The sequence below is a fragment of the Pan troglodytes genome, chromosome 7 (genome assembly GCF_028858775.2).
Source record: "Pan troglodytes isolate AG18354 chromosome 7, NHGRI_mPanTro3-v2.0_pri, whole genome shotgun sequence".
NCBI lineage: Eukaryota > Metazoa > Chordata > Mammalia > Primates > Hominidae > Pan > Pan troglodytes.
Window position 1 is genome coordinate 38,148,066 of NC_072405.2, and position 13,195 is coordinate 38,161,260.

A 13,195-nucleotide genomic window follows, 5' to 3' on the forward strand; every position below is an offset into this window, starting at 1 on the left:
GGAGTGGAAGCCCTGAACCAGGATGGGCCAGTCAGATCTACACTTCCCCAAAGTTGTCACTGGAACGTGGTCAGGGGTGCTCCAGCCTAGGGCCACCATTCATCTCTGCTGGGGCACCATCGGGGAGAGAACACGGGGAACAGATTTGGCTCATGAAGAGGTTGGGCTATTGAGAAAAACGAGATGGAAAGAGATGAGCAGAGAAACAAATACGAGAGACCACACGGAAAAGAGAGAGGAGAATAAGAAACCTTAGTTTCCAAAGGTTTTAAGCTCCTGGTTCCATTCCTTTTGGCACTTCTTGCCCTGAGGTCTTGGGCTTACCTTGACCCTCACCTTGTTCAACTGGGTTTCTCTTACACACAACCAATCTCTGAGAACCCTTATCTCACCATGATTTTGTATAAGTGGCTTTATCTCTGGGTGCCTCCGTTTCCTCTTCTGTAAAATGTAGCAGCCGGCATATGTATTTCTGTTTCTTTTCTAGCCCTCTGATTATATGAAAGACTTCTGCAAAGCAAAGTGGGATAAAGTCATAGCGACTCCCTTCCTTTCCCCCAGTTAACCAGATCCAGACCAACACCAAGCCTCATTGTTCCATGTAAACAGCCCCACTAGCTGTTTTCTTGGTAGAGGTCACTGTCCCTTCGAGAAACCAGGCATGCAGAATAGAAGTGTGGACCCAGATTCTCACGGAACAAGTACAACATGCCAGCACTCCATACTGCCAAAGATGAGCCCGGGAGCTGGCCCACACCCACACAGCTCCTGTCTACCTCTGCCATCCCTGTGGCCCATGCGTGTATTTATAACTCTAGAGTGCCTGTTGGAAAATGAGGCCGAGGCTGCAACAGTGCTCTGGCTTCAGAGCTTTTTCTTAGACTCTGTCTTCAGCCCCCTTGAATAGGTAGAATGTTAGTGACTATGTACAATTTCAATTGGAGTTTCCATTGCACAGGGTCCTCAGACTGTCTACGTTGCATTTCACCAGTCCATTGTCTGCCACAATGGAATGCTGTATGGGTGGCCGGGCACTGTCTCTTTATAGCAGCTGAACTGCAAGGAAAAACAGAATATATTGCAGCTGTAAGGAATTAGATTAGACACACACACACACACACACACACACACACAGAAAAAGAAAAAGAAAGAAAGAAAAAAAAAGAGAGAGAGAGAGAAAAAAAGTTCCCTAGGGTGGTAAGACAGTGGTGTATATTAAAAGGGACAATGTGTTAACGAAATCTCAAGGTATTTTCAGAAAGAGCAGACAGCTTCCCCCGGGTATGGCTGGAAGTGCAGCCCTGCATTTCCAGGAATAGATGTGATGACATCTTGACATCTCAGTGTCCCTTCCCTGCCTAGACTGATGATGGCAGGGTCTCTGTCAGAGGATCCCTCTTCCCCCCTTGCACCAAATTTCCATCGATTTCATCATTACTGTCCACTCTCCTATAATTGCCTGAAAAGGTCCATACTTTAGGCAACTATACCTTTACTCTTTCCCGTTTAGTGCTCACCACCAACCTACTTCACCACCAATCCATGCCTCATGTAGGAGGGGAGACCTAACAGCAAGAATCTGGATATGATGAACAAGTGGGCAATCTCCTCCTGCAGCTGAGCTGGCTGCCTTGTGCATAACTGAGAATATATGGCTCTCTGTCCCTCATTCATGTTGTCCATATCACCCACCCTCCCTAAAGGGGCCCTTCATGGGACAGCACAACAGCACAAAAGGCTTCCAGAGATGCAATCCCTCTCGCCTGACCCCAATTCCCTGCCGCCACCAACCCACAGGTACTGATTATCTGATCCAGCTGACCAGTAGAAAACTCAACCTCAGGGCTCTGAATCCTGGGGAAACTCAGCCCACGAGGCTCCACACTCAGGCTGGTCCTGGCCCCATTCATAAAACATCAGTGTATCCTATTGGTCTCTTGTTGGATGTCTGGATTTTTAAGAGCTTCTAGTGAGAGGAGAGGACATGGGACACAGTTATTTAGTAACCCTCATCCCCACCATAGGGTGTTTAACAGTCAGACCACTCAGCATCCCCAAAAGATACTGCATCATTTATTCAATACTTGTTCATCAAGGATTTATAGCTTCCAAAAGCCTCTTTTATCCACTCACTTTCTCTTTATTCCCACAGTCATTTCCCTCATTCAGGGAAAAGAAACAAAATGGCCCTAATATTTCTTAGTGTTCGGTCCTGTGTTTTGTGTGCTGCATGTATATTTTCTTGTAAGTTCCTGCTAGATTTCTGAAGCAACTTTCTTTTGTTTTTCTCTCTCACTCTGTCGCCCAGGCTAGAGTGCAGTGGTGTGATCTCAGCTCACTGCAACCTCCACCCCCTGGATTCAAGCGACTCTCCTGCCTCAGCCTCCCAAGTAGCTGGGATTACAGGCACCTGCCACCACAGCCAATTAACTGTTGTATTTTTAGTAGAGGCAGGGTTTCACCATATTGGCCAGGCTGGCCTCAAACTCTTCACCTCAAGTGATCTGACCTTGGCCTCCCAAAGTGCTGGGATCACAGGTCTGAAACAACTTTCTAAATGTACTTCCAGCCTCCACGTGCAACCTTCTTCATCCATACCGCACACAGATGCCAGAGGATCCTTCTAACATGTGCTTTTCTCTTGGAAATATTGGCAGTTCCTTACTGTCTTCTGGATAAAACTAAAGAGGTATAGCCCTCAGTGCTTGCTCTGGCCTCAGCATCTTCTCCAATTGCCCCCTACAAAGGTCCCATAAAGGAACTTTGTCACTCACTCTTACTCAGAATATATTTCCATGCACCATGGGCTTTGCCCACACTAGACCACTTGTTTAAATTGTCTCCACACCTGTTTCATTTGGCAAACTCTTCTCTGTTTATCAAGCTTAAATATCATCTCATCTTTCTATCCTTCTCAGGCCTTTGTCTCTTCTTATAACACTTTATATAAGCTTCGCTTATAGCACAGCTCACATTGCATTATAGATCTGTGATGTGTTACTCCAGGTAAACCAACTGCTATGTCAAACAACTCAAAAATTTTCATGGCTTGACACCACAAAGGTCTATTTCTTGCTCAGGCAGCAGTCTAATGGGAAAGTTCCTCCTGGAGGCTCACCACCAAGTGGTGACTCAGGGATCCAGGGTGATTCCATCTTATCACTCTGTTATATCTTAAGACCCTGGAGTCCTTTACTCCCAAACACATAAACAGCAAAAAAAGAATACGGAGGATAGAGCAGGAGATTTTAAGGGTCCAGGCCTGGCCCAATCTCCAGCCATTGCTCTAAGACAACAAATCTTCACTCATATCCCCTGACTGTACTTCTCACAGGCCTCTCAGTCTACCATACCACTGATTTGGGCCCTATAAATATCTTCAAGAGAACAAAAACCAAATATCAATTATCTAGCCAACAATAACTGTATTTTCCAACAGACCTGCTCCTTCAAGAAAGGCCATAGTAAGGTTTTGGGTATCAGCAGAGCTTTTCACGTTAGGGAGCCATTGGTATGAGACAACTGGCATGTGTCCACAGCTTCCATTTTCATCTAGGTTAATATTCAATTACTCACCATTGTGGCAGTCTGGGAAATTAAGTTAACAGAGAAATCTAAAGGGCTTATCATATTTACCATTAAACATATGGAATCAGTCACATTGTGAGAGCTTCTAAGACTCTAAGGGATTCATGATCACCTCCTTCAACTCTGTGGCATATTTGTTGAAGGATAATCCTCTCTGGTGTACCTAGTGATCATTTAGAAAACAAATAAAAAACAGGTTTTTCTCCTCTTTCACATCAGCCTTAGGATTATAAAAACAATATAGGTCTTAAGGGTAAATAAATACGTTACTAGCCAATACATACATGGGAGATTTGATATTATCTCCTAAACCAAGATCACAAGAGAACATAGATAGGGACTTTCTATTGTTGACCAGATTTGGAAAAGGGGAATATCCCTTCTAATACAAACAAAAATAAACCAAAAATCTTCTTGAGGTGTGAGGGAGGACACATCTTTAACAGGAAAATAGTTTTTAAAATAATTGCCATTTGGCGCTTAGTGAATTTAAGGACTAATTTAAGCTTGGATTTCCAAAGCTCTTCTATCCCTCATGAGCCCTGGTTATAGTCCATAGAATTGATTAAGGAAATGGAGGCAGGGAAGGGTTAGGTGATTTAGCAATGGTCATACTGCAAATCACAGGTTTTTCTGGGACCTGTTCTTGCACCCAGCCTGGGGCACATTTCATGAGCAGATGCACAAAGGAAGACCATAAGTACCACTTTAGTGCCATTTGCTTTCCTCCTGTTCATTCCTCATCTCACTCCCAATAGACTTCCCCTCACAGCTATCCACTGATGTAGCTAAGCCTCTTCAATGATCTTCACACCATTAAGTCCAATGTACCTTTTCTAGTCCTCACCTTACAGAATCTCCAAGCAGGATTTGACTTAGAAGACCACTGCTTTCTTCTTCAACACAATCTTTTTCCCTTGGTCACCATCACATCGCACCTCATGGTTTCTACTCTCTGGCTGCACCTTCTCTGTGTCCTTCACCTACTCATCCTCTCAGTTTAGGCCATCAAGACTCATAATACCAAAGACTCCACACTGGGCCCTCTTATCTTCTCTCTCTGTACTTTCTGTCTGTCTTGTCCATGTTTATGGCTTCAATAGCCAGTCATTCACAAATTCCAAATTTATATCTCTAGCTAACACCATCTTCTGAGTTCCGGTCCTGTACTGTATGTCCATTTCTACTTACGGATGCCTCAAATTTACCTTGCAGTCTAAGCCCAAGCATTCTCTCCCTGCATTAGAGCCACTCCCCTTCCAACGTCTATCCCAATGAATGGCACTGCCGTCAATTCAGTAGTGCAATTTAAGAGACCTGGAGTCATTGTTGGTGCTTTCCTCTCCCTCCCCCTCCAGATTTTATGCATTACCGAATCCAGTCCACTTAACCTCTAAATACCTCTCAAATATATCCATTTCTCTTCTTCCCTATTCCCATATCACAAAGTCAAACCACCATTGTGTCCTGCGTAGGCTACTTCAACAAGCACTTAACAGATCTCCCTGCACCTGTTCTTGCCATCTTCCAGCCTATTATCCTGCAGTCAAAAAAATATATATTTTCAAAGGATTAATATGATAACAGCTCCCACCACATCTTCTCTGTGCCCCATCCAAGTCATTTAATGGTTTCTCAGTGCTCTTTGGAGAAAGATCAAATCCTTATCCTCCATAAAATATCCTGCACCCTGCAGCTCCTACCCATCCTACATCCTCTATTCACGTCATGCTCCTACTGTTCTCTGAATTCCAACTGCACTGGTCTTCTTTCAACTCCTTGGCTATTCCAAGTTCCATCCAACTACAGGAAAGACTGAATTACAAATCCAGGGATCTCTCTTCTGTTAAATTCCCTCACAGCACCACATACTTCTTCATCATAAAACATATTAAAGCATTAATGTTACATGTATTTATATGTTTATCTGTTTGATGCCTATCTTTGCCACCAGACTATATGCTTCATGAAGATGGGACCATGCTCATTTTTGCTCACCATTATATTCATAGTACTAATCACTGTGCCTAGCACATACTAATATGCAATAAAAATGTGTCCAATGAATTATCATTCATTGTAATTCTATCAATTAGGCAATCAATAAATTATGTTTTCTTAGATTTCTTCCTGTTTTAATATTCATATATATAGAGAGCATATTAAATGACTGATATAGTTTAGATATTTGTCCCTGCCAAATCTCATGTTGAATCATAATCCCCAGTGCTGGAGGTGGGGCTTGGTGGGAGGTGTTCGTATCATAGGCACAGATCCCTCACGGCTTGGTGCTGTCTTTCTGTTAGTGGGTTATTGTGAGATCTGGTTGTTTAAAGGTGTGTGACACCTCCCTCCCAACTCTCTCTCGCTTGTTCTTGCTTTTGTTATGTGATGTGCCTATTCCTGTTTTGCCTTCCACCATGATTAAAAACTCCCTGAGGCTTCACTAGAAGCTGAACAGATGCTGGCATCATACTTCCAATAAAGCCTGCAGAACCGTGAGCCAATTAAACCTCTTCTTTTTTAATAAATGACCCAGTCTCAGGTGTTTCTTTACAGCGATGCAGGAATGGCCTAATACAGTGACCTGTTGTCTGAAGCAGTTTTTCCTTCTTTTTGCACTCAGTTTACTCCATCCAAGATTCAAATTGTTTCCTTTTATGAAAAGAATTTCAGGACAATTTGGTGAACAAGTCTATGTTTGTATTTTTTATTCAAGATGATTGAGGCTTCATCCTGATATCTAAAAAAATGACAGCACATGTGCAAAAATGAGGATGCTAGAGAAGGTAGCTGTGAAATAGGAATGCTCCCTAGCAAGGTTTGTTAGCTGAAAGTAGGAGGGCAGGGTGCCAGTGCCTGATCTGTCTTTATTCAGCAGCTTGACCATGAGGAAATCACTTCCTTCCCTGGTCCTTGGTTTGTTCATCTGGGAAATTAAAGCCTTGTTCTAAATGAGGAGGCCTCTGCCTTCACCACGTGACATGATTTATGAGAATGGCCATCCTACTGCCTGCCATTTCCATGTGAAACCAGAATTCTCACTGTGGGGAGAAGGTCTTTCAGAGCAAAGCTTTTCCTTCTCCATGGCTATATTTTTTTCTGGTAGTTCTTAATCTGCTACTTACAATGGGAATGTACCAAGAAAAACTGCACTTAGTCTCTGTAGACTTCACCTTTATCATTCTGCCTAATACTCAGCCTTCCATGATGAGGAGGGAGAAGACGGTGTCTCATCTGCCAATAACCCATTTCTAGAAATGATGTAAGTCAGAATAGCAGGTGCTGTATTCTGGTGTGCACTGTAAAAGGAGAGCCTCAGGGTCAGGAGCCAGGACGCGTGTCCCAGGTCCTCCACTTCCTGGCTATGAGCTTTGGACATGGCCACTCAACTTCTGTGAGTCTCAGGTCTTTAACTAATAAAATATATATCTAACTGGGTTACTTCACAGAGAGGTCATGAGAACCATATAGGACAGCATTTAAGAAAACAATCTGAAAACATTAGGATGCCGTAAACATGGGCTTTCAAATGCCCGAAAGATGTCTCAAGGAAAAAAGGCACATAGAGTCACAATAATGCCAATATCATGTAAATTACACTTCCAGCAGTCATTTGGTGCCAACTCCTAGGTGCCTCCTTCTCCACAGACCAAGGTCACAGCATTCCAAAAACCCTATCCCCCTCTAAGTGATCCTCTGAGAATTTCAGGACTATTTAGTGAAGAAATCACTGTTCACCTTGCAGGATGAGAAAGGATTGAGACTGTCATATTTAGAAAAATGATAGCATCATCAACAAGTAAACATCAATAACAAATGGATAAAAGCATGTTCAAGATATTCTAATTCAATGTATTATGTAGACTGAAAAACAATAGTATTTACCCAAGAAAATGTACTTGTTGCTGTGGTTCAGTAATAACTTTTTTTTAGCACTATCTGAGACCAATTTCTCCGAACCAGCTTGTGGTCAGTAGAATGAAAATCCTTACGTATAATGTCGATTGATTTTCAGTAACGGTGCCAAGACCATCAATGGGGAACGGACAGCATCTTCAATGAATGGTGCTGAGAAAACTGGATATCTACCTGCTAAAGAACCAACTGGGTCCTTACCCTATCTTACCTTACCTTATACTATATGTACAAATCAATTCAAATGGAATAAAGACATAAAACTATAAAGCTCCTAGAAGAAAACATAGGGCAAGAGCTTTATAACATTGCATTTGTCAATGATTTCTTGGATATGACACCAAAAGCACAAGCAACAAAAGAAAAAATAGATAAACTGAACTTCACTGAAATTGAAGACTTTGTGCCCTAAAGGACCCTTGCAAGAGAATGAAAAGGCAACCCAAAGAATGGGAGAAAGTATTTGCAAATAAATTTATCTGGTAAGGAATTAATATCTAGGATATATAAAGAGGTCCTATAATTAAAACAAATGAGCAGCCCAATGCAAACCTGGTCAAAGGCTCTGAATAGACATTTCTCCAAAGAAGATATACAAATGGCTAATAAGTACCAAAAGATGTGCAATGTCACTAGCCACTAGGGACATGCAAATCAAAACCACAACAAGATACGATTTCACACTTATAGGATTGCCATTATCAAAAAACAAAAAATTAAAAAAAAAACATATTGGTAAGGATGTAAAGACATTGGAAGCTTTGTACATTTCTGATGGGAAGGTAAAATGGTGCAGTCACTGTGAAAACACTTTGGTAGTTCCTCAAAAAATTAAACAGAATTACTATATGATCCAGCAGTCTCACTCGTAGGTATATATCCAAAAGAACTGAAGAGAGAGAATCAAACAGACGCCAATATTCATAGCAGTATTATTCACCATAGCCAAAATGTGGAAACAACTCAGATGTCCACCAACAGATGACTGAATAAACAGAATATGGTATATACATAGAATGGAATATTATTCAAGCCTAAAAAGGAATAAAGTTCTGACACGCTACTACATGAATGAACCACAAACATTATGCTAAGTGAAATAAGCCAGATATAAAAGGACAAATATTATATGAATCTACTTACATGAGGTACCTAGAACGGGCGAATCCATATAGACAGAGGGTAGAATAGAGGTTACCAGGGGCTGGAGGGAGGAAGGAATGGGGGTTAATGTTCAATAGGTGCAGAGTTTCTGTTTGGGATGATTAAAAGTTCTGGAGATAGATGACTATGATGTTTGCACAAAAATGTAAATGTACTCAATGTCATTGAACTGTACACTTAAAAGTGTTTAAAATGATAAAGTTATGTATATTTTACCACAATAAATAAAATATAGACTGGAGGTCCTCATGTCATGGAAAATTGTTTTTCTGTCACTTAATATGTAAAGTGGATGTGTTCTATTTACTGAAGAGTCTTCAAGATCAGGGAGGAAAGGCAGAATTCATAGAAAAGAGACAGCACCTGAATTTTCCAGTGCCCCCTGCAGCCCTTACTCATGCTCATCAATCTAAGGTTTTCTGCAATCAATTTTCTTCTTTCCCCCTTTCAAATGCTTTTCATGATGGCAAATAAGGATGTCAAGCTTCAGCACCCTTGCATCTCTGGATAAATGAAATGTCACCCCAGCTGCCGTCCTTGTTCAGATCTGTGCAATAAAGAGCAAAGCATAAAACCAAGTCAAGGCTTTGAGTAAGTCTGGGGAAATAAAAGACACCAGTCCTTAGGGGCTGGAGGAGGGGAAACAGCCGAGAGAGAGGGGCGAGGGGGGAAGCAAGAAGTCATCCAGATGATGAAAGCGTTTTATAACTTGATGTGAAATGTCCAGATGGTGGTAGTTACATGTATGTTTACTTTAGGATTATTTATAACATACACTTGCATGTAATATTTTGAATGTGTCCTAGAGCTTGTGAAAAAATTGCCTTTAAAACGTATATTTAACAAGATTGTTGACAAACTGAGTGTAATAAATGAGGAAGACAAACTCATTGAGGAAGTTCCCAATCTTCCTGTCTGGATGACTTTTCTGTCTCTCAAAACTGCTGCCTGTTAACTTGCTCTTAGCAGTTAGTTCTTCACCATGGAAATGACATCAGTTCAAAGTGTTAGTCTTTACCTTTCACTCAATCTAACTTATCTCAATGCAGTCCCTAGGGAAAGGATGAACCCTAAACTAAGAGCCAAAATATTACTGAAGTGATTGACTTAAATTTCCTACTCTCACAACTGATGGAGCAGAAGATTTCACAATACTTTGTAATAAAAGCAAAAAGTGTAAATCTTCAAAAAAAAAGAAGTACTCCAATAATGGCCTTTTCCCTCTGCCTTGCAGGGGAGTGACCTACAAAATGCATAATGTGAAACAATGCAAAAGCGAAAGGTGCAAAATCCCCATCAAAGAGCTGGATGCTGACAGATGCGCCAGCGATAATTCCCATCTTCCAACACAGGAGCACAGCTTCCATTTTCCATAACAGAACAACAGCCAGAGCAGCTGGAAGGCAGGGCTGCATCCCAGACTTCCACCAACAATGGGATGAGACTTGACATCTGGAATCACAACCACAACAGACCTAAGAGACCCACCAGCTTGATGACAAGCTTCTTCTTTCAAAGAAAGGTATCAGTCTGGGGGACCTAGTGCTGCAAACCATGACAAATTAAGTGTGGCATCCCTCACTTGCCTAATGGAACTCAGTGATATTTTTTAATTAACAAGAGTTATTTTTATGTAAGCTTCTCTCATTCCTCCACTGTGCGTGCTCGGGGTCTGGTGGTGAGGAAAAAGAAAACAGCTGTGCGGGAAGCATCAAGAAAAGGCAAGTCATGAAGTCTTAGAGATCAGTGACATGTAAGAAAAAGAGTGAGGAGAAAAATATTCCTACTAAAGTTTTCCATTTGTTTACCTTCCTTGTCACGTAGACCTCCAAGAGTTAGAAGTCTAGGATTTGATCTCCAAATCTTCCTGGCAGATTACTCATCTTCATTTCATTCATATAGTCCAGGGGTTTGTACAAAGGAAGATGCCAGTTCTTCCCCAATCATAACTAAGATATCAAGAGATATTCTTTTGAAACATAACAAAGGAGATCTAAAGTTCATCTGAAAAAAATAAATGGGTAAGTATATTGACAAATATTTTGGCAAAATAAAAGTAATGAGGAGATACTAGCATTAGCCTCACCAGGCATTAAAATATATTATAAAGTTATAATATGTAAAACAGCATGGGACTGGCACTGAAACTGACAGTTCAACTGAAGAGAATAGACAAGTTAGAAGTAAGTCTTGATGTATGTAAGAATTTAATAAATTTGAAAGATGGTAAGGAAAGATAGGATTGCTTAAAAAATGGTTTTGGTGCAATTGATTAACTTTTCATAAACTGGGTCAGCTCTTACCCAGTTGCTCTGAGACACTCACCCACCCCAAGTGTCCCTCAGCTCTCTGAGCTTCCCAGCTATATGACATCAGAGCTCAGGAAGCTCTGGTCCTCTCCATCCTGGTCTCCCACCATTGTCTCTGCAGCCCCCAATCTTCCTGAGATCACAGCTCCCATGGGCACCATTACCCTCTACTGCCAGCATCACTCTTGGGCAAGGAAAACTCCACCCTCCCATGAGCTTCTTACGTCAAAGTGTGGTCACAGGCCTCCATAACTCCCATAGAACACCCGAGATCAGGAAATCTGCAAGTATCTGGGACGTCTTTATTATAGTCAGTGGTCGCCAGAGGTTAGTGGGGAGGGAGGGATGAATAAGCAGAGCATAGAGGAATTTTAGGGCAGTGAAACTACCCTGTATGATACTATAACGGTGACTATATGACATTTTACATAGTCCAAACCCATAGATTATATTGTTAAAGAAGAAATTATTCTGCCACTTGTTAAAACAATAATGAAGATTTTATTCAGGACTATTACGATGGGTGTCGAAACTTACTACAACAGGCTAGAGAATTCAGGCTCAATTCCAATATAACAAAGACAGCTGAGGACTCATAGCCCATGAATAGAATGAGGGAATCAGTGGGTGGAAAATTCCTAAGAGGAGAAATCAAGAGCAGAGAGATTCTTGTTAAACCAACTTAGGGTTCTTGCTAAAGGCAAGCCAGGGTGACCAGATATCAAGAGTGGGGGAAGCAGAAATTGATCATACATCCAGAGTGATCAGATTTCAAAGGTGTAGCATTTCTCACTAAACTGACTGAGCAAGATTTTTTTTAGACAGAGTCTCCCTCTGTCACCCAGGTGGAAGTGCAGTGGTGTGATCTCAGCTCACTGCAACCTCTGCCTCCCGGGTTCAAGCGACTGTCCTTCCTCAGCCTTCAAATAGCTGGGATTACAGGTATGCACCACCATGCCTGGCTAATTTTTTTGTATTTTAGTAGAGATGGGGTTTCACCATGTGGCCCAGGGTGGTTGCAAACTCCTGAGCTCAGGCAATCCTCCTGCCTTGGCCTCCCAAAATGCTGGGATTACAGGCGTGAGCCACCGCGCCCAGCCACAAGATACTTACTGAGTGATGCAAGCCCAGCAAGGACAGGCCGGAGGCCCAGGTCGAGGCCTAGTCAAGAAGAGGACTCAGAGGAGCATAACAACAGCTTGGTCAAGGATCAGGAGTCTTTGTCAGTGTAACACCCAGAGTGAGCTGTAATGTAAACTATGGATTTTGGGTGAGAATGACATGTCAATGTAGGGTCATCAATTGTAACAAATGTCCCACTCTGGTGCAGAATGTCAATAGTGAAGGAGACTCTGCAGGTGTGCGGTCAGGATAACAGAACAGAACTCTGTATTTTCTGCTCAATTCTGCTATGGATCTAAAACTTCTCTAAAAATTAAAGTCCATTAAAATATTTTTAAATTAAATTGGTTTTAAAAAAGGAAATGAAATTGGATCATTCCTGACTATGGCACAGGTAGCAAGACCAGCCCTATGCCCTTCCCTAGGCAGGAAGTTTCAAGCCAGATCACTAGCTCTGGTGCCAATCGATCCCTAGAGATTTGATAATCTTTGCCATGCCCAATAGTAGGAGTGCTGGTTGTTTCATGCATGGCCCCCTGTTCTATCATCTCGCTCCACTTATCCTCTGTTCTGTTGAAAACACTTTGGATTGGCTACCCAAGAGCTACTCATAACCCCTTCCCGCTTGCTTTAATAAGGGCTATTGGGAAGGGATTTGGGGAATGTTTTTAAAGGCCACAGACTGAACTGGTAGACCCCCTTTAGCCTGTTGCCCTTTCTCCATTCATCTTGCCTAGAATGTGGATGTAATGTCCGTCTTGTGACTCTGAGGATGAAAGCCACAAGCCAAGGATAGCAGAGTGCAAAGAGAGAAAGAGGCTGGGATATGGATGACATTGTGAACTCTGGACTGCCTATTTAGATATGTTTTGCCTGAGACGAATAGATACTTTATTGTTTAAGCCCTTTATAGTTGAGATTTTGTTACTTTTGGCCAAACATAATGCCAATTGTTAAATTTTTCTACTCCCCAAATTAGCAGAAGGGGCAAATCAGCAAACCTACTGCATAAATATCCAAGTGGGATGCTGGGATCCCTAATTTTTTAATGTGGTTTTTAGTGGGAAAGCATTATTTATCTCCACAGCACAGCA

General features: G+C 41.8%; 1 long non-coding RNA gene across 2 annotated transcripts in view; it reads left to right on the forward strand.

The window, feature by feature from the left end:
• LOC745398 (uncharacterized) overlaps positions 1 to 13,195 on the forward strand; it is a 50,143-nt gene that overhangs the window by 32,850 nt on the left and 4,098 nt on the right. Inside the window, exons 2-3 of one of the 2 annotated variants that reach the window (XR_008536676.1) lie at positions 9,146 to 9,261; positions 9,905 to 10,691. This is a non-coding gene — a long non-coding RNA (uncharacterized LOC745398). The remainder of the gene's footprint in view (positions 1 to 9,145; positions 9,262 to 9,904; positions 10,692 to 13,195) is intronic. The other variant, XR_008536677.1, reaches the window with a different exon arrangement.